The following is a 21,630-nucleotide window of genomic DNA, read 5'->3' as shown; positions in this document are numbered from 1 at the left end:
GTGAAGCAGTCTGAAATAGTTAATAATTTACCACTTTTCAGTGTATTCTGGGCATTTGGGAGGTTCTCCTGTGCTTATCTTTTTAAAATGCTTCTAAACGCAAATGCGCATAAATGCGGCTAAACAGACATTTTTTAACCTACATTTTCCAGCAGTCAGTTTCCATCATTCAGAAGTGTCCCGTGTACATGGGGACTAAAGGAAATCTTGACCACTAACTAAATATTTTTTTTAAATGATTATATACCCTCTCCTGTATGGAAAACAAAATGACCAATTTATTCAATAGTAGGCAATCTTTTTTTTTGGCAGAATAAGATTTGCACCATTCTTTCCATTCCAAGTGAGTACAAGCTGTCACTTGTGTGCCCACTAGGGTGCACGTCATCACTCAGACTGGGCTCATAGTATCCCAGGACTAAGTAGCACTCACACGTCATTACGGAAGCGCTGATCAGTCCTGAAAGAATGCCCACCCACTGCTGGAGTTAAAAGAGAAAGTCTTGGTGAGGTCCTTGGACCAGTAGGAAGACTATAGGAAAGAGGGTATGCATAGGGGTCTTTTGGGGGGGGGGGCAGGGGTTATTCATCTGGTGTTCCATCTTAACCACTTCAGTACCAGGCACTTTCACCCCCCTTCCTGCCCAGGACAATTTTCAGCTTTCAGCACTGACGCACTTTGAATGACAACTGCGCGGTCATGCAACACTGTACCCATATGAAATTTTTACCATTTTTTAAAGACAGATATAGCTTTCTTTTGGTGGTATTTAATCACCATTGGGCTTTTTTTTATTTTTGTTAAACAAATGAAAAAAGACAGAAAATTTCCAAAAATGATGTTTTTCTTGGTTTATGTTATAGAATTTTGCAGATAAGTATTTTTTCCTCTTCACTGATGTGCTGTAATGAGGCTGCACTGATGGGCACTGATAAGCTGCATTGATGTGCACTGATGAGGCTGGACTGATGTGCACTGATGAGGCTACCCAAATGGCCTGGCATGGATTGGGACAGGACCCCGACGTTGTCTTTTTTCTGAATTTTTATATGCTGGTAATTATTTTGTTGTTGTTGGTAAACCCGCTGACAGCTGATGAGTAATAGATTGTTAAGGATGTGGCGACCGGCTTGCCAACCAGCTATTTTTCACACAGAATTCGGATCGGTCAATCAATTTTCGACCGACCTGTATTCGAATTGTTCTGAAAATTTGGAATTCGTTAGAAAATGAATAAACTAAACTAAAAATGAAACTAAACGAATTCCAAAACAAATCAACAAAACCAAATTAGAATCTACCCAAAACAAAAACTAAACAAATGTTTCCGTTCTGCACATGTCTATTGCTCATCCCTAATAAATATCGTTATCACAACTTATCAGTATATAGAATTGTTGGCAGGCTATCTAACATGTAACAGAACAGCCCAGGAACCCCATTATCATAAAATAAGGTCTGACTCTTGGACAATAATTCCCCAGCACAAACACTGAGGATTCATTGCTGGCTATTTAATAAGGTCGGTATATCAGAGCTCAGGCATTGCTCCGCTAAGCTACCAGAGAAGCCCAGGTATGAAGTGCTCATGAATTATGAACCTTTCTATTAATAATCTGTATAGGCAATCACCGTATTTTATTGGCTGCGCTTGTCTCTGCAGACCTTTGGCCTCTTCTTCCCGTCTGCAGAGTTCCCAGACCAGCTACTTAGTACATTGTATTAGGATTGGGAATGGATGGCTTTAAAAACACCATCCCTCCCAACCTTCTGAGATGGAAAAGAACGACACCTCTTAGCACAGTATGTGGGGAAAGAGAGAACCATTTACACGTCCCCAGACACCCGAAGAAAGAAAAAAAATGGCTAAATCCTGTCTACAGTTTTCTTAAAGCCCAACTATACTTTCAGCTATTTGTTTTCTTTTACCAAAGATTTTATTAGGCATGTTAAAAGAAACATGCAAACTATAACAAATCGTGCGATACAAAATGACAATAAACAATAAAAGATAGGGGAACAACACACAGCAAGCACAGAAATACACATACAAGACCCGCGCTTGGGTCCAGATAGCACTATGGAAGGTAAAGGGCCACGAGGTCCACAACCACTTTCAATAATATAAAAGTTACATACAAGAAAGCAACAAAAAAAAAACACATAGAGAGCCAAACTCTCATGAGGCAATGTTGTCCCTGAAAATCATAGACCTGCAAGATAACAAAAAAAAATGATAGACAATCAGTTTAATATAAACAAATCATATGAAAGAGGAGAGAAGGAAAACAGAAAGGAATCAAACAGAGAAAACAGGAAGACGAGAGAGAAAGAGAGCAGAGAGAAAAAAGAAACAGACCAGCAAAGAAAAGGAGTTTGCCTTGGGGGGGGAGAGCCGGAAGACACGATCCCCACATAAGGCGAGAGGAGAGGCAAAACCCAACACATCATAGATTAGTAAGTTTCGTAGTAAAACGAGAAACTTGCTGGTAATCCACCCATGGTTGCCGAACAGAGTGAAACTTATCATGTTTATCCTCCAGTACCGCCATCAGTTATTTATGTTTTCAAGTAAACCAAAACAGAAAATGCCTATTGCCTTGTAGTTCATTTTCTTTGGAAAGCAGCCACAGCCTGCATAAAGAAGCCTGACCCCTGCCAGTGTGCTGCACAGAAAGACCCTTGCTTACTGTGTGAAAGTAGTGGTCTGTCTGTAAAGGTCTGACATGCCCCCTGCTGCTTTAGACCAGTGGTCTTCAAACTTCGGCCTGGGGGCCGGATGCGGCCCTTTACTTGCTTTTATCTGGCCCTTGGAGCACTATTTAATCCACTGACACCAACAAATTCCTCCCAGTGATACCAATGATGGGGCACAATTACACCAATGATGGGGCACAGATCAGGGGTGGACTGACCATTTGTAAACTCGGGCACTGCCGGAGGGCCCAGGGTCAGTAGGGGGCCCCATGAGATGCCCCTGGTACCTTTTTCATAGGCTTTTTTGAGTTTGGGCAAGGACACAGGGGCTCCATGATCCCCTATTGCCCGGGGGCCCCATGAGTTGTCAGTCCGCCCCTGGGCACAGTTCATCCCAATGATAACAAGAATGGGGCCCAATGACACCAATGACTGGGCACAATTTTTCCCAATGACACCATTGATGGGGCACAATTCCTCTCACTAGCACTAAAGATGGGGCATTGTTTAGTCCCACTGATGCTGGGTCATTTTCTGGTCCGGCCTCCCTAAAGTCTGTAGAACAGTAAACTGGCCCTTTGCTTAGAAAGTTTGGAGACCCCTGCTTTAAACCTATAAGTCTCTAATTAGCACAGATCATGCTCCTTGTTAATTGGAGAGGTCTGGCTCTGATTCGGTAAGGTGCTGTTTGACCTCTGCAGAGAGACCACTGCTTCCTCATAGAAAGCAAAGATCCTTCTCTGCAGCATTCTGACAGCACACAGGCTTTTCTTCTCAGGCTTTGGGTGCTTTCTAAATAAAACTACCTTTAAGACATTGCAAACCTTTAGTTTTGATACGCTTGTTATGTACTATTAAGCTGATTTACACTGAAAGGTAAGTTGGGCTTTAATCAAAAGCCTTGTTTGGTAGTCTATTGCAGAGTTTCTTAAAGTGGAACTACACTACATTTGAGCACCACAAACCAAAAACGCTATTTAATTCATTTTTAATATTCAAAGCAAACTCACCTTATATCCATGTCTCCATGCTTTATTGTGTTGAGAAGTTACTTTGAAAAACACCCCCTAGCATTTCCAGCCTTAGGCATATGATTCACATAGCATTTACATCTTGGAATCCATCTGCCCTTAGCTCAGGCATGCATGCAGGAGGGTATGCTTAGCTGAGAAAACCACTCCTCCCCTCCTGAAGACTCCTGGGATGTATGACACCATTTGCATAGGCCCAGAAACCAGAAAGTAACTGAAATATAAAAAAAAAAGTTTAAAAGAAATAAATATACTATACCTTCGTATCTATTTACCAATGCTAGTAACATAAGGATTAATAGTCAATGTTGATTGAGAGATGCTTTAAATGGCTGTACCAGTTAATAGCACTTCATGTTGCAGGCTGACAAACTAAGCCTCACAATTAGCAGTTGTGTTGTCACCCTGCTGTGTGAGATCCTTCATTTGGTTGCTGGGCTGCCTAGATATAGGGAGTCCCAAGTGCTGTCTCTGACATCCTCAAAGGGCTGCAATTTATATTCAGTATCTTTAAACCTACAGAACACAGCCAGAGACTGATTACAGGTTATAGAAGTGGTTGGAGGCTGTGGACATGCCTCAGGAGACCCTCAGAGACTCGGGACATGTTTCAGGAGACCCTCAGAGACCAGAGACATGTTTCAGGAGACCATCAGAGACTAGAGGAATGCTTCAGGAGACCATCAGAGACCAGTGTCATGCATTCGGAGACCATCGGAGACTGGAGATATGCTTCAGGAGACCATCAGAAACTGGAGATATGCTTCAGGAGACCAAAAGAGACTAGAGAAATGCTTCAGGAGACCATCAGAGACCGGTGTCATGATTTCAGAGACCATCAGAGACAAAAGATATGCTTCAGGAGACCATCAGAAACTGGAGATATGCTTCAGGAGATCATCAGAGACTGGACACATGCTTCAGGAGACCATCACAGTCTGGTGACATACTTCAGGAGACCATTACAGACTAGAGACTAGAGACCATTACAGATCGGAGACATGCTTCAGGAGATCATCACAGACTAGAGACATGCTTCAAGAGACCATCACAGTCTGGCGACATGCTTCAGGAATACAGCAGAAACTGGGGACCTTCTTCTGGAGACTGTCAGAGAATGGAAATATACTTCAGGAGACCATCAGAGACTGATGTTGTGTTTTCATAAGCCATCAGAGACTACGGACATGCTTCAGTACACCATCAAAGACTGATGACATGCTTCAGGAGGACATCAGAGATTGCTGACATGCTTCAGGAGTCCATCAGAAACTGGAACATGCTTCAGGAAACCATCAGAGACTTGGGACATGCCTCAGGAGACCATCAGAGACTGGCGATATGCTTCAGGAGACCATCAGAGACTGGAAACATTCTTCAGGAGACCGTCCGAGCCTCGAGACATGCTTCAGGAGACTTTCACAGACTAGAAACATGGTTCAAAAGACCCTCAGAGACTGGTGACATGCTTCAGGAGACTGTCAGCAACTGGGACATGTTTAGGAGACCATCATAGACTGGAGACATGCTTCAGGAGGCCATCAGAGACTAGGGACAAGCTTTATGAATGCTTGGAGACTGCGGACATGCTACAGAGGGCAGTATGAGACTTATGATATTCTGCAAGAGACTGTGGAACTGTTACTGAAGGCTGTCAGAGACTGTCTCCACTTTAAATCCACCCAGAATAAATTAGAAAATTTCCATGTAGGACAATTAAAGGTTTAATGCTGACCTCCAGCCTCCTGTATTGAAATTGTTTACTCTGATTTCACTACACACTGTGAGTCTCTCCAGATGTGAATTACAAACTGCAGCAAGTCATATAGAGACCAACTCATTTCCTGACTGCAGGACATACAGCATCACCTAGCACTTTTCTCCCCAGCTTGACTGTCCCTGGCCTGCCCCTTTCATTCATTGTATTTGTTCATTCAATCATGTAGGTTCAGCATCACGTGTGAGTGTTACCCAGGGATATCTGCATGCAAGTACATTCTGAATAGGAAAACCAAAGGTACTTGTCTGTTAATTCACCGGATTTATATATATATATATATATATATATATATATATATATTTATATAAATAAATATATATATACATATTTTATATGTTTTATTTAAATATATCACAAATATATATATATTTATATATATATCTTTATATATATATATAAATAAATCCGGTGAATTAACAGACAAGTACCAAACCAAATCCTCCAGATTGACAGCCATCCATCAAGGGTTTTGGATACTTGCATAACCCCTATCAAGAGCCATCGCACTGCTTGTATCGGGCCTAAGGGCTGTTGAGAAGAGTACTGAGGCAGGGTGCTGTGATGTTTCAGGAAGCTGTGTACAGCCCCTGACAGCCCCTCCCATCTGCCCTTCTCTGCTTGCACTGAATAGAGAAGCACAAAGACCCAGTGATGACCTCACTGTGTCCAAAACAAGGTATGCCATAAAAACAGAAAGGTTTTATTAAAACATTTCATTAGCATGTTGATTGTAGGTGGGGGATCAGGTAAGGCAAAATATAAGCAGATTAATCTTTAGCTTCAAATGCTTAGATTGTAATGTGATTGGCCAGTTTTAGAAATAATGTCATATTTCTGCCTGACAAGAAGGATTTTTTTTTCCTCCGTACCTCTATGTTTGGAGCGGACAGGTGTCCAGTATGGAGGATTAATCGCAGGGATGAGACAGCCTAGGACAGAAGAGCAGAAGGTCAGGGGAAAGGAGAGCAGCTGCCCCCTCACCCCAGAGACACTATAACAACATGGACAGACCTGATCCGGCTCTTCTCCAATGACGAATCTGCCCCAGAGAGGACAATGCCCTCTGCTCTCTATTATGACCGATATAACGCCGCTCATTGCCGAATTCAGGCATATAAATTATGGGCAGCCAAGCAGAAGGTGAACGCGCACAACACGGCCGGTTAAGACACAAGTGGGCTCAGGGCAATGATTCAATTAACAGCCAGACTGTTATAAATAAAAAGGGACATGTGTATCCCTGAAGAAGTCTATAGAGACTTTCTCAAGAGAGTAGCTTAATAGTAGATAAATGTCTCTGAGATCCAAGGAGAGTCCTCGGTTTTCAAGATCCCTGGAATTATCGTCTCTCGAAATGTCCCCTTTTAATGCACTGCTAGCCAGGTTACCATAAATTTCCTTTTACATATATTAGATTTGCTTAGAGCTTTGCTCTCACAGTGCCTCTAGGCAGTTTGATAACTTCTCCATATAGACCTCCTTCCATATTAACATTACAGGTACTTATATAGCACCATCAATGTACATAGTGCTTTCCACCTATATATTGTACATTCATATCAGTCCCTAACCCTCAAGGAGCTTACAATCTAAGGTACCTAACTCACATTCATACATACACATACTAGGGCCAATTTAGACAGGAGCCAATTAATCTACCAGCATGTCTTTGGAATGTGGGAGGAAACCAGAGTACCTGGAGGAAACCCATGCAGGCACAGGGAGAACATGCAAACTCCAGGCAGGTAGGGTCATGGTTGGGATTGCGAACTGATGACCCTAGTGCCGCTAGGCAGCAGTGCTAACTGGTTATCCACTGTGCTATATTTACAAGGTGTGTCTAAAAGATTCAGTGAATGGTCCGATATTTCAATGGCAACATGGACCAAGTTTGCTCGCATGCACAGGACAGAGACATGTCAAGAAGAGCCATCTAGCGTGGAGTACATGTGACCGTCATGGTAAGTGTGGACAGTCAAACATAGTCAGTATGAGAGGTAGGGTCACAGTGCAATGGAGCAACGAGCGAACATCAAGCTCTGCTACAAATTGGGGAAAATGGCAATGGAGGCCCATGAAATGTTTGTGCACATGTATGAGACAGAAGCCATGAGCCAAAATTGTGTTCAAATCCTTTTGCGGTGGGAAGGAAACGACTGAGGATGAGCCACATTCGGCTCGGCCGTCAACAAGCAGAACTCCAGACATGACTGAGAAAGTGTGCCAAATGCTGGCACAAGATCAGCAACTGACTCTACGAATGATGATGGAGGAATTGGGCATTAGCAAGGACACGGTGCGCACCATCGTTTGCAAAGATTTGGGTAAGCAGAAGATGTGTTCCCTGTTTGTAGCCTCTGTTTTGTTTGTTTATATACATGTATGTATATACATACACACACCGACCAGTCATACCATTATGAGCACTGACAGGTAACATAAATAACATTTACTATCTTGTTACAATGGCACCTAAATTTGGGAGGAATATATTAGGCAGCAATTGAACATTTTGTCCTTGAAGTTGATGTGTTGAAAGCAGAAATAAAGGCGCAAGCGTAAGGATTTGAGCAACTTTGATAAGGGCCAGATTGTAATGGCTAGATGACCGGGTCAGAGAATCTCCAAAATTGCTGCACATATGGGATGTTCCCAGACTGCAATGTATACTCAGGACCACTGAAAAGTGGTCCAAGGAAGGAAAACCGGGCAACTGGTGACAGGGTCATGGGCAGCATAGGCTCATTGATGCACGTGAGGAGTGAAGTCTGGCCTGTGTAATCTAATGCAATAGAAGGGCTACTGTAGCTCAAATTTCCAAAAAAGTTAATGCTGGTTCTAATAGGTGTCAGAACACACAGTGCATTGCAGTTTGTTGAGTATGGGACTTTGTAGCCGCAGACTGATCAGGGTGCCCATGCTGACCACAGCCAAAAATACCTACAATGGGCACATGAGCATCAGAACTGGACCACAGAGCAATGAAAGGTGATCTGGTCTGATGAATTTAGAAATGTTTTGAGGAACACAACAATGAGTGTGACTTTGGATTCAACTGAGCATCTGTGTGATGTGGTGGAAAAACAAGTCCAATCCATCCACCTTGCAAAAAAAAAACCAACTCTACCAAGTACACCGAAAAAATGTATGTGAACACACAAAATAGTGCACTTAGGGTGTGCATTGAGTCCCTCCCAGAGAGGGTACACTCAAGTCCAACTCTAGTCTACTCAACTCTGGCCAAAACGCTCAGCGGACCCCGCTCCTCATGATCAGCCAAAGCCGATCAAAGAGTACTAGGTGGGAGGCTGTCCCGAGGAGAGAAACCCCAAGTCATGGGAGGAAGGAACCTAATGACCATTTATCCTCCCCCTAGACTTCAGGGTAGGCTCAAAGACCCACACCTTTCCATGAGAGTGAAGGAGAAACACATTAGGCCCCTTTATCATGGTGCGGATTGTTCGCTGATCTCCGCTGAGCAGGCTGATGGCTGGTCCGTGTCCACTCCACTTATGCCGAGCGGACACAGCCTGCTTTCCTCTATGGGCGGTTGAATGTAAACGGACTGCCTGCCCGTTTACACCCGACTGCCATCCAGTCCGATCCAGTAGAAGGAAGAGGTACGAATCCCCATCTGTCTGTTTTTATTGGGTCAGATGTAGGTGGGTGTAAATAGACATATTTCTGTTTACGCTCGCTGCTCCATAGAGGAGAATTGAGGGTCTGATTAGGTCTGCCTAAAAAATGGACAGGCAGACCCGATTGGACTTCTAGTGTGAAAGGGACCTGAGTGCCACGTGACACACATATGGAGAGAAAAAAATAGATATCAAAATAAAAATTGCCAGTGCAGGTGCATTGGTTGTGCCTTGCTACCTGGTAACAAAAATGCCCCAGTCTTGACCAAAAGGCCTGGCCCATGAGGTCCAGTGCAAAAAGTATTTGGTGATGTAGCCTAGTGCTTTCACAGAGTGGGGTCCCAAACCCATAGTGCTATTTTGGCACCCCCAAGTGCCACTCCCAAGGTGTGCTGGACACCGCAGGCTTTTGCTTTCCCAGCCCCTAACTAGACAAGGTAGCACAGTCAAATTAGGAAGAGGCAATGAATCCCTCAGGATCTTCCATCGCAGAATTACTCCTGTGGCTCACCTTACCCAGTGAGCATCCCAGTTTCTTTTCCCACTGAAAGCTCCCTCAGGACCCCCATCAAACCAGAAGGGGTACTATATTGCCAGCCATTCTAGCCTCAAGGCCAGAATGATGGTGGAGCCTGCTTAATAGACTCTGACAAGAACAGATACTACACTTGATCTTAGCCAAAAAGATGAGAAGTGACCCCCTTAAAACTTACGGGACTTAGTAGATCTGCTACTGACAGCTTGGTGCCAGATACCACAGCATACCTTCAGACATAGGCATGTGCCGGTTGTGCCTGGGTACACCCTAATCACCCCATGCGCCAGGGCTTTGTCTGCAGTGGAACCCAGTTGCAGCAGCAGCGATGCGGGTCCTGAATCCTCGTGGTCGGTGCCCCCAGTCCTCAGCACAGTCTCCAGGCACACTGGTAACACATGTCCAGGGGCAGACTGACAACTCATGGGGCCCCCGGGCAATAGGGGATCATGGGGCCCCTGTGTCCTTACCCAAACTCAAAAAAGCCTATGAAAAAGGTACCAGGGGCATCTCATGGGGCCCCCTACTGACCCTGGGCCCTTGGGCAGTGCCCGAGTTAACAAATGGTCAGTCCGCCCCTGCACACATCCCACATCTGCTTCTCACTGATGGGCTGAGCGTATGATTTCAGCACCAGATAACATCTTCCCATATCCCCGCGCATCCCCCCACTGGCTTTGCCACCGCTGCCTGTCTTCCCCGCCATCCGGAAAGCTTATCGGGAGGACACACAGCCATCTTCAGACCTTCCTACCTGCTACCGGGAACTATCATCAGCCAGGAGTGGGGGGGGGGGTAGAAGGGGCCCAGGATAGAGACCAACAGGGATCCTGTGATAAGGACCAACAGGAAAGATTCATCTGCTAGAACTATGATAGGAATGGACAGGTGGGATCCTCTGCTATGACTGTGATAGGTACCGATGGGGAATCCTTGTGCGCACGGGGTGTGCCAGGTGCGCCAGGGCTTTTCTTCGTGCAGAATGTTCCAGCACCTGTGCCGATGGACACTGGCAGGGGTTCATTCACATATGCTTTGATTTCTGAAGAGTGAACATTTCAGAGAGCACTGAGCAAACTGTTGTAATTCCTACACCGTTCACCTGATTTGGATGTAAATACCCTCAAATTAAAGCTGACAGTCTGCAGTTAAAGCACATCTTGCTCGTTTCATTTCAAATCCATTGTGGTGGTGTATAGAGCCAAAAATGTTAGAATTGTGTCGATGTCCCAATATTTATGGACCTGACTGTATATATATATATATATATATATATATATACACATACACACACACACGTGTGTGTTTGAGCTTTGGGGTACACACCTATGCCTTCAGAGGTCATGAGGAGTCCATTCCTCGATGGGTTATGGTTTTAATGTTATGTCTGAATGAATATTTGCAGATGCTTTAAAATGATTGGTAGATAATGGAAGACTGATTGTGCTTGCCCTCGCAGCTAACAATCTTTAAAATCCTTATGTAAATGTATGACTGTTAGAGCCGGGAGATCTGCACGAGCAGTAGGGGTTCTTTTGCTAACAGAACAGGTTGTGGTTTTTCTCAAGTGACATTGGATTAGATCATGTGACTGGTCTCGGATCATTTCACTTTAGCGTATGGATTTTGGTGCAGGTTTGTCAATGCTAATAATTTGTTGTTGGACACCAAAGCTTTTACAACCTACCATTTCAGACACAGTAGTATTTTTGCTGCTAGCATTGCCATGAAAGCAGCTTTGGCTGTGACAATATGATGTAGATGTTATCATTAGTACAGTATATTGTACTTTTCATCTAAGATGTCGGGTTAGTGTTAGGGGGTTATGTTCGGCTTAGATCTATGGGTTGGGTTGGTGTCCCCTTTGGGGACATTAAGGGCCACATTTGAGGTCCCTTTTACCTTGCAAGTTGACAACCCCTGCTTAAAGCAGAACTATAGGCAAAACCTTTTTTTTTTTGTTTTGGAGGGTTATAACCCGTCAGATTTTTTTTCCCCATCTGTATCCCATTGGGGAGATTTCCCTTCACTACTTGTCCCATAGCCAAACAGGCAGCGGAAGGAAATCCCTGCAAATTAAGGGAGTTCCTTGGGGACCCCCAGGTCACCAGAACCCCATTGAAAGATTTCCCCTCTATTACTTTTCTGGGGACAACCTAAAATTTAAGGTTTCTTTTACTGTCACTTTCACTGATAATGGTAAACAGGACAGATAGAGAGAATGAATCTCCTTAACGGGGGGGGGGCACAGACAGCAATAAAACATGACATATATTTTAATCCCTCCTCCTTTCTATACAAAACTAAAAAAGAAACTTTTGCCTTTAGTTATACTTTAAGTGTGTTAGGGTGCTATTCAAAATGAATGGCACTTCAGTGCATCAATGCATGTAACATGCACTGCAATAATACGTGCGTTATTGTGCTCATTATATTAAAGCATACAGTAGATGTTAATTGGACATTAAAGTTTATGTGATATTTTGGCGATTTGTTGTTTTTTTTTAAAGGTCAGTGTGTGACTGTTTCTTTTTTTGGGTGTATAACAGACCAATAATGAAAAGCCAGAGCCTGACGTACTTAGTACGTTTCTGAGAACAGTGCTTAGAGGAATGAAATTGGTCATCTTTGACTAGAGTTTCCCTTTAATGTTGCAGCTGAACGCTCCCCAGGCACCTTCTAAGTTTTCCATGTATGATGTATGGAGGTCACATAAAGTTTATTGTCGGTGGGGGAGTCTGATGGAGCGGAATGGTCACCTCACCTCTTATTACAACAACAAATCATGTTATGTAAAGAGCAGTAGGAACAGGCGATGAATGGCCGGCGTCCCTGCCTGTGCCTAATGAGAGTCTCTCATTTGTCTCCCGAGCGGCAGATGAGTCCATTCTGGCATAATAACCGAATGGTACTACACCGAGACGGAGGGGACCTGCCGCCTGATCCTTATACACTGCTAGGAAATAAAGGCCTGGTCGGTGGTCATAGGAGAGGTCAGTGGTCTGCTGCAACAAAGACTGCAGCTGCTGCAGAACCTCTTCATCAGCTCTTCATCATGTGCCTGTGAAGATTGTCATGTATTCAGATCATACTATTTATTTATTTCAGGTACTTATATAGCGCCATCAATTTACGCAGCACTTTACATATATATTGTACATTCACATCAGTCCCCAACCCTCAAGGGGTGTACAATCTAAGGTCCCTAACTCACATTCATACATACACATACTAGGGACAATTTAGACAGGAGCCAATTAACCTACCAGCATGTCTTTTGAGAGTGGGAGGAAACTGGAGTACCCGGAGGAAACTCACGCAGGCACAGAGAGAACATGCAAACTCTAGGCAGGTGGTGCTGTGGTTGGAATTTGAACCAATGACCCTAGTACTGCCAGGCAGAAGTGCTAACCACTTACCCACTCTGCTGCCCTATAGCTAGTAGTATTGCAGGTATGTATACAGTATAACAACACTTTACATATATTGTACATTCACGCCAGTCCCTAAGTCCAAGGAGCTTACAGTCTAAGGTCCCTATCTCACATGCATACATAGGCATACCAAAGTCAATGTACAGAGGAACCAATTAAACCACTAGCAGGTTTTTAAAGTATAGAAGGAAACCCGCCCAAGCACAAGATGAGCATGCAAACTCCATGCAGATACTGTCCTGTATGGGATTCAAACCAATTGCCCCAGTGCTGCAAGGCAGGAGTGCTGATCATTAAGCTACTGTGCTACTTCATTAGTCACATTTAGCTCATTCTGTAATTTTGGAGATTGTTGAACATTCATCAAAGTTGTGTCTTCTGTTCAAATGAGTGTCAGATACATACCCAGGACTGGACTGGCCAGAGGGCACACCGGGCATTTGGTGGAGCCGCCTGGATAGGAGGGGCAGCTGGGCATCACATAGAGGAACCGATCCATGCATTTCTATCCTGCCGCCGCTGAATGCCAGCTTCTCCTCCTCTCCCTCCTGTAGGCATTCAGCGGCGGCAGGAGAGAAATGCATGGATGGGTTCCTCTATGTGATGCCTGGCTGCCCCTCCTATCCATCTCCTACTGCCCTGGGCGGCGGCCACTCATCCACTGCAGCGCTGTCGGGTTCCCCCCTTCCTGCAGCTGCTGTGGGGAATCAGTCAGGATAGACTGTCCCCTTGGGCTCCGAGCTGAGAGAGTATCTCTCCCGGTTCTTTTTTCTCTCTCCTTTCTTTCTTTTTCTATCTTTCTTTCTTTCTCTCTCTTCTTTCTATACTGACCAACCCGTTATCTGTCTATTTTCTCTTCCTTTCTTTCTTTCTTTCTTTCTCTCTCTTTCTTTCTTTATCTTTCTTTCTCTCTCTCTCTTCTTTCTTTCTTTCTTTCTCTCTCTTCTTTCTTTCTTTCTATACTGACCAACCCGTTATCTGTCTATTTTCTCTTTCTTTCTTTCTTTTTCTTTCTTTCTTTCTTTCTTTCTCTCTCTCTTTCTTTCTTTCTTTATCTTTCTTTCTCTCTCTCTCTTCTTTCTTTCTTTCTTTCTCTCTCTTCTTTCTTTCTTTCTATACTGACCAACCCGTTATCTGTCTATTTTCTCTTTCTTTCTTTCTTTCTTTCTTTCTTTCTCTTCTTTCTCTCTCTTCTTTCTTTCTCTCTCTTCTTTCTTTCTTTCTTTCTCTCTCTCTTCTTTCTTTCTTTCTATACTGACCAACCCGTTATCTGTCTATTTTCTCTTTCTTTCTTTCTTTCTTTCTTTCTTTCTTTCTTTCTTTCTTTCTTTCTTTCTTTCTCTCTCTTTCTTTCTTTCTTTATCTTTCTTTCTCTCTCTCTCTTCTTTCTTTCTTTCTTTCTCTCTCTTCTTTCTTTCTTTCTATACTGACCAACCCGTTATCTGTCTATTTTCTCTTTCTTTCTTTCTTTTTCTTTCTTTCTTTCTTTCTCTCTCTCTTTCTTTCTTTCTTTATCTTTCTTTCTCTCTCTCTCTTCTTTCTTTCTTTCTCTTCTTTCTCTCTCTTCTTTCTTTCTTTCTCTCTCTTCTTTCTTTCTTTCTTTCTCTCTCTCTTCTTTCTTTCTTTCTATACTGACCAACCCGTTATCTGTCTATTTTCTCTTTCTTTCTTTCTTTCTTTCTTTCTTTCTTTCTCTCTCGCTTTCTTTCTTTCCTGACCAACCCGTTATCTGTCTATTTTCTTCCTAAGATATATCATTGGCCGGGACCTGCTGACAAAATCCCACAATCACAGTGGGAGTCGGCGGACACGCTTGCCCTCGCTTGCTCTGAACCTGGAAACAGGCAACAACGTACAGGTACATCGCTGTGCCTGTAGAAGCCGACCATCCGCAGTACAATGCGGGCATGCGGTCCTAAAGAGGTTAAAGTGACACTAAACTCACAGTTTTTCTAAAATAAAATAAATGCAATATGTCGAAATACTACACGTAGAATGTACAGTACCTTGTATCTCTCTTTTTCTTTTTTTTTATCTCTCAAATGTGAGCTCTTTTCTGCTATCCTGTTCTAGGGTGGCTACGTTTGTTCTCCATGCTCCCTTGTGTGAACGTAGCCACCCTTTCCTGCTCATCCTTGAGATGGACTACACATCTCTACCTACAGACACATTCAACTCTATGGGAATTGTAGTATGCCTAGAGCAGAGCAAGTTAACAGAAATAATAGCAGTGAGGTACACCAATGGAGAATTAGGAGTGTGCACAGGACGCTGTGCTGTGCAAAAGAAGCCAGAAAACAAGGCTACTTTCACACTGATCCGCTGCATAAACACAGCAAAAACGCATAGGCATTTTTACTATGCTTTTTCCATGCTTTCTGAGCGTTTTTTAAAGGACACGTGACTTAAAAACTGCACCAAAAACTATTCTCAGGGGCATTTTTGAGGTGCTTTTCAGGCGGTTTTCAGGTGCTTTGGGCGTTTTTCAGGCCTTTTTAATTGATTTCAATGGGAAGAATGTTTAATTCTTGTTTTTATTTTTCTTTAGGTTTCAATAAAAAAGGAAATGTGCAAAATAGGAAAATAGAAACCTTTTTTATTTGCAAATAACATTGCCATGCATTGCACCAGAAACATCATTTTTGTGTCTTTTTAAGGCTCAATTTACCAAGCTGCGACTTGGGATCCAACTTGTGAGACCCCAAGTTGCATGACATGTGAAATCCCATGTTATTCAAAGAAAGCTGTCTTATTAGCACTACTGAAGTCGCCCTGAATTTAGAAAAGGTTCCTGTACTACTTCATGGCAATGTCTACCTGACTTGTGCCCATAGACTTTAATGGAAGTCGCCTTGGATCCTCAGTAGCTTCAAAGTCGCTTCAAAGTCACATCAAAGTAGTACTCAAGTCCCCAGGAAGTCACCTGGCATAGTCGCACTGTAAGTCATGCAACTTACAAGTCGCAGTAGTGGGAACCAAGACTAAATGGGAATAGGATAAATAGGATAAAATGAATATTATTAATTTAAAGTAAAACTACTTCTTTTAAAACTAACACAAAAAAAAAATTGGTGTAATGATTACATAGGAGTAAACATATTTTTTACAAGACATTATTATTATTATTATACAGGATTTATCCTAGATTGTAAGCTCCAAGGAGCAGGGCCCTCCTATCCCTCTTGTATTGAACTGTATTGTTGCTGTATTGTCTCCTGTTATATTGTAAAGCGCTGAGCAAACTGTTGGCGCCAAATAAATCCTGTATAATAATAACAATAATAATAATAATATAGCGCCAACAGTTTGCTCAGCGCTTTACAATATAAAGGGAGACAATACAGTTCAATACAAAATGGTTAGGAGGGCCCTGCTCCTCGGAGTTTACAATCTAGGAGATTATTGCCAAATGAATGTATTGTTTGTCACCCCCCCAAAGAAATGAATGTATTTCTTTGTTATCTTAACTAATGGCATCACTGCTGCTGGATACATAGGCCCATAGTGGGCATGAAGAAATTGCTTTGGTCGAGGTACAAGCGCTAAATTAGCTTTTTGATTTTAACACAATTGCATCTTCTCCTGGATAGCATTGGCTCCCCACCGATAGATATTGCTTGTTCCTTGGAGTTGTACCTCAACAAGAAGAGCGTCCCTCTCCTATTGCAGATGTGGATGAGGTGCCAGGTTCGTACAAAGGTTTGTGTTAGAAGGGGACCCTCAGGAAGGAAAGTGATATGGAGCAGAGGGAAGAGGCTTCCTCTTCCTCCCCGTAACTGAATCCACCATGCTGCTGACAAGAGCTGACACTCAGTCCTCCACCAAACACATGTTCCTTATCTCCTGGAATTAGCCAGCTGAGTGTAATACTAAGAAGGCTTCAGCTGTGACAGAGGACCCAGAGCTCCGTACTGCCCGTGTCTCTCCCACCTCTGCTGGAATGAATGATAAGGCTGGGTGCATTCAATGTATGGAGCCTCTATGATCTGATTTCTCAGATTACAGATAATGTGCAGCTGTTTGGACAGTTCCAGCGACACGGCCAACAATCCTGGACTAAACTGACTGTATATGTATAATGAGACAGTGTAGCCACACGGGTTATACTCACAAGGGGCTAAGGGAATCAAAAAGCCCTCTGAGTAAGGCCTACTTCAAACAAAAGGTATTCACGTCTCATTCTATCACATATCCCACAAACAAAAATCATTATTCCTCATTGTAGAATGGTGGGCGTGTAGGCAGAGGTTCTAACAAGGTACTCACTCGGGAGGGACCACACGAACACAGACCCTTAGCACTGTAGTCGTTTTTTAGTAATGGTTCAGAGTTTCTACAATCACAATTGAAGAACGATATGGCACTAGAAGAGTTCAAGGTGATGCTACTGAAGGATGGCCTCTGCTGGAGGGGTGGTTGGTATTTGTATATCCATGCTGCACCAGTCCACTGAAAGGCATCCTAGGAAAGTTCTTAGCCACTGGACAGTGTCTCTTACTCTGTCCCCTCTAGCCAGGAACCATTCCTTGCTCTATACACTGTCCCTAACCAGTGGGTCTCACCCTAACCTACCACTCGTTCAAATCACACCTAAATGATGTGGGTTCCCCTATTTAAAGGCTTCCTCATTAAGATGGCCGCCAAAACTGTCCCAAGACTTTGGCATCAAATCAGATACCTAACTCCTCAGAGAGGACTGATGGGGTCCATAAGGGGACAGTTTCCCTTAACAGATCCTTCTTCCCCTGTAGCATCGTCATAATGCCACCCACAGGAAGGATGAATGCCTGCACGTGCCTACAGGTAGAGTCATATAAATTCTTCTTTTATGCCCCAAACAGCCAAATGCAGACTTAAAGCTGCTGGTGTATAGTGCAAATGTAGCCTAATATTTTAGGCCAGCCTTTGCCAAATTTTTCAACACAGAGGAACCCTTGAATTTACTTTCCGGTCTCAAGGAACCCCTGCTAAAATCACTATATCTACATTAGTGCGATGGTCAGTGAGAAGAATGCTCCTTACACTTGTAGTCACTGGGAAGAATTACCCCCTTATAGAGAGCTATAAAGATCAACGGTGTCAGTGGGAACTTATCTGAGGGGCAGAAATTGCTCAAAGACCCCTAGCAACCTTTGGAGGAACCCTAGTTGAGAAACTGTGTTATAGAGCCATTTATTCCAAACTGCATGTAGCTGTTTCAGGCATTTTATCCATCATCAGTGCAGTGCATGGAAAAGAATTGAAAGGAACCAAAGAAATCATGATTTTAATGCACTGCACTGATGTTGACCAAAAAACATTATGTGTAGTACATAGGAGCACAAGATATACTCAGGCTTGGCCTCCTGCTTTGCATTGCTACACAATGGTTGCTTTGCCCCTGTCTGGAGACTTGCCCCTGGGGGTTCAGGGATTGAGGCCATTCCTCTTCAGAGGTTGAACCATACTGTACCCTCTTACATTCTTTTATGTGCTGTGCTTTCATAGTTCACTTTTTGATCATAGTGCACCAACAAGCACTGAGGAGCTCTGAAAGAAAAAATAAAACAATGGTGGTGCTTTACTGCTTCAGGTATATGAGTTACATACTTACCAACAAATTAGTCCTAGTCCCTGACGTTGCCACCAACAGGATCTGCCCACACTTGTCATGACCACATTCCGAACGGTCATGCCAAGACCTCACCCACTTTCTGATGTGGCCCCACTCCTATTTATGCAGGAACCACCCACTTGTGAACACACCACCTTCAGCTGAAACCTTTTTTTTGTATTTCACATGCTTAGTAACTTAAATAAGGGTGATGCTGTGATCCTTGGACACAGCCCAGGACACAGCATTATCGCAACAGAAGGAAGATGTAGGACTGTCCTGGCTAATCCAACACAGTTGGCATCTCTGTGTAGTGCTTACTCCCTCAGGAGCCCACAGTTTTAAGGTCCCAAGGGTCTTTTCCCATTGGTTGCCCCTCAGCCAGGCACACAGTCATAGTCACTCCTTTGGTTCAATAGGGGAATTCTTTTCTGATCTTTTATTGCTGAACTTGAACTTGGATGGGTTCATGGTAACTCTCAGATATTCTTGTAATCAGCAGCAACTTGAGGACACTAATCTTCCTCTTAAGATCTGAGCAGAGTCCTTGCACAAGCAAATAGTGGACTGAGCTATATCAGGAGCAACACTGACTAAAGCACAAGAAGGATGGCCACAGCACCCAGTCTCTGGGATCTCTCACACCAGCTTGTACTCCCTAATGTCCTTGGATAGGTGAACACCTCCTTCCAATATCTTCCAAACACCTCCTTCCAATATCTTCCAAACACCTCCTTCCAATATCTTCCAAACACCTCTATAGTGATACCAGGCCAGATCCCCAGACGAAAGTCCCTTAGTCAGCTCCAGCAACTTCCAGCAGAATAGGCCCCCCAGCTACCCTAGCTGGGATCTTGATGAACAACAGATACAAGGCAAGTCTGCCCAGAAGGGCAGCAATCCTCCAGGTCTTGGTCTCCTCCTTCAGGACAAAAGATCGCTCTGTTACAGGTCTAAGAGTGTAACACAACCGACCCAGACTGCGCTTGAGTACTTCCATTAGAATATCGCTTCCCTGTCCGAACACCGACAACAGACACCACAGCCGACTATAGAAGACTAGGCGACAGCAATCTTGAAGTAATCCAGAAGGTATACTAGTTTATTTGAACACAGATACAAGATATATACACTCAGGGGACAATCCCCCCTCCCTGCATAATGACACAGGGCGGGGCAATCTACATTTAGTAACAAGAGACACACCAGCAGACAGTCCCATCAGGAGGGCGGGCTGCAGGAGACACCCCCCCACTAAGCTAATACACATAAACACATACATCCCATAATAGTTTGCTCCCAGGCCAGACACACAATAGAACAATGGGATGCAGCCACATAACATCAAAAAATCAACAACCCCCCCACCCCAATATTAGGACAGATCACCCTGTACCCCTAACAGGCACAGGGTGACCTACACATAAGAGTGATATTGGGAGCTGAGACAGGGGTCTTCCCACCTCTCCAAAGCGAGCTGGGTTCCTTGGGACCCCCACCCAAAATGACTCCAGTCACACAGAGTATTTCTACACTCTCCCAGCCGCCATTTGGGCACACTTTCCCCAGGGATTGGCCAGGGCTGCCTAAATATGCAGCTGCTGATTTGACTCTCCCCACCTCCTACCTTCCAGGACCTATCCAGACAGATAGGGGGAAGCAGACAACCCTGAAACCAGTGAAACACAGAAAAGACCACAATATTCACATGCAGCTCATATGACTACAGTGAGCCAAAAACTATATTGACCTAACCTAGTACCTATCTAGGTGGGTGCTACATATGGAGCTGGCTGACTCTTTCCCAACAATGCACTCCCATGTGGCCATTGCCTAACTAGCACCAGCCAGGTCAGGATCACTGAGATGACATTTCCCCCCATCCAGGTGTTTGGCATGACTGTACGCATTGTGCTGCTGCCACACAATTAGCCGATTATATATAATTGCATGAATAAGCAGGTGTGTAGGTGAATACATTTTGCTGAACAACATTTGTTAGTATAGACACTCTGATACATAAAACCTCAGTACTAAAGCCAGAAGATCGGCATATCGAGAGCCAGCCAGCAGGCTGAGACGCTATCTTGTTCTCAATACCGTGAAATCCTCTTGTCCTGATTTTGCTCCTTTCCTTTCAGGCATTACTCTTGTTGTGATTTGTGTCCTCTATTATTAGAGCGAGAAGGCGCTGCCAGTCCTGAGCCATATAATACTTTGCCGGCTAACGACCTGCAGCCCGCCGTGATAAATTTCTGAGTTTGCTCTGTTTCATGCAGATACAGCAGAAAATAGCGTGCGGCATAAAAACATGGGCTCACCTCGCACCTGCTGAAATATCGCCAGCTCACCTCATTCATTCCCCAGCAGGGTCCGTGAAGATTACAAAGATCAGTGGGTCTGCTGATAAATGTTCCCTACATGTATAAAGGCAGAATGAACAAAATGCAGTCTTTGCTTCTAGGATACAAGCCATCTGCTATAATAAAGTGTATCAAAATAAACAAAAATGTAATATAGTGTAGCTCACCAGTCACTTCCTGTCCTAGGGTGACAACACTCACTGCACGGTATCTATGGAGGAGCAGCGTTGTCACCCTAGGCTGCTTTCCTGATTTGGACTACAAACATCTCCTCCTCTCTTTATCTCCATTACAACGGGAAGGGGAGGTGGGTTACAGTTCACAGGAGACAACTGGTAAGAGCTGATAACATTGTGTTAGATTTTAGTTCAGCGCAAAGGAAATTACTGTATAAGGAAAAAAAAATATGTCAGGAGCAACATATCATTGTCAATGTTTTTAGCCTGAAAATATGAAAACTAATTCTGCAACTGTTTGTGAAACATCAGCATCTTGCATTGTGATGCATTTATGGTAGAGTGTGGAAGAGGTAGCTTTGTGAAGTTTTTACTTTTGTCT

General features: G+C 43.7%; 1 pseudogene; it reads right to left on the bottom strand.

The window, feature by feature from the left end:
- Nucleotides 1-9,724: 9,724 nt before the first annotated feature.
- LOC149458528 (U2 spliceosomal RNA) lies at nt 9,725-9,845 on the bottom strand (annotated as a pseudogene).
- Nucleotides 9,846-21,630: the final 11,785 nt, after the last annotated feature.

Source organism: Staurois parvus, unplaced genomic scaffold, assembly GCF_062004578.1.
Source record: "Staurois parvus isolate SC_StPar_1 unplaced genomic scaffold, SC_StPar_1.0 ptg000285l, whole genome shotgun sequence".
NCBI lineage: Eukaryota > Metazoa > Chordata > Amphibia > Anura > Ranidae > Staurois > Staurois parvus.
This window is presented reverse-complemented; position numbering and strand designations above follow the sequence as displayed.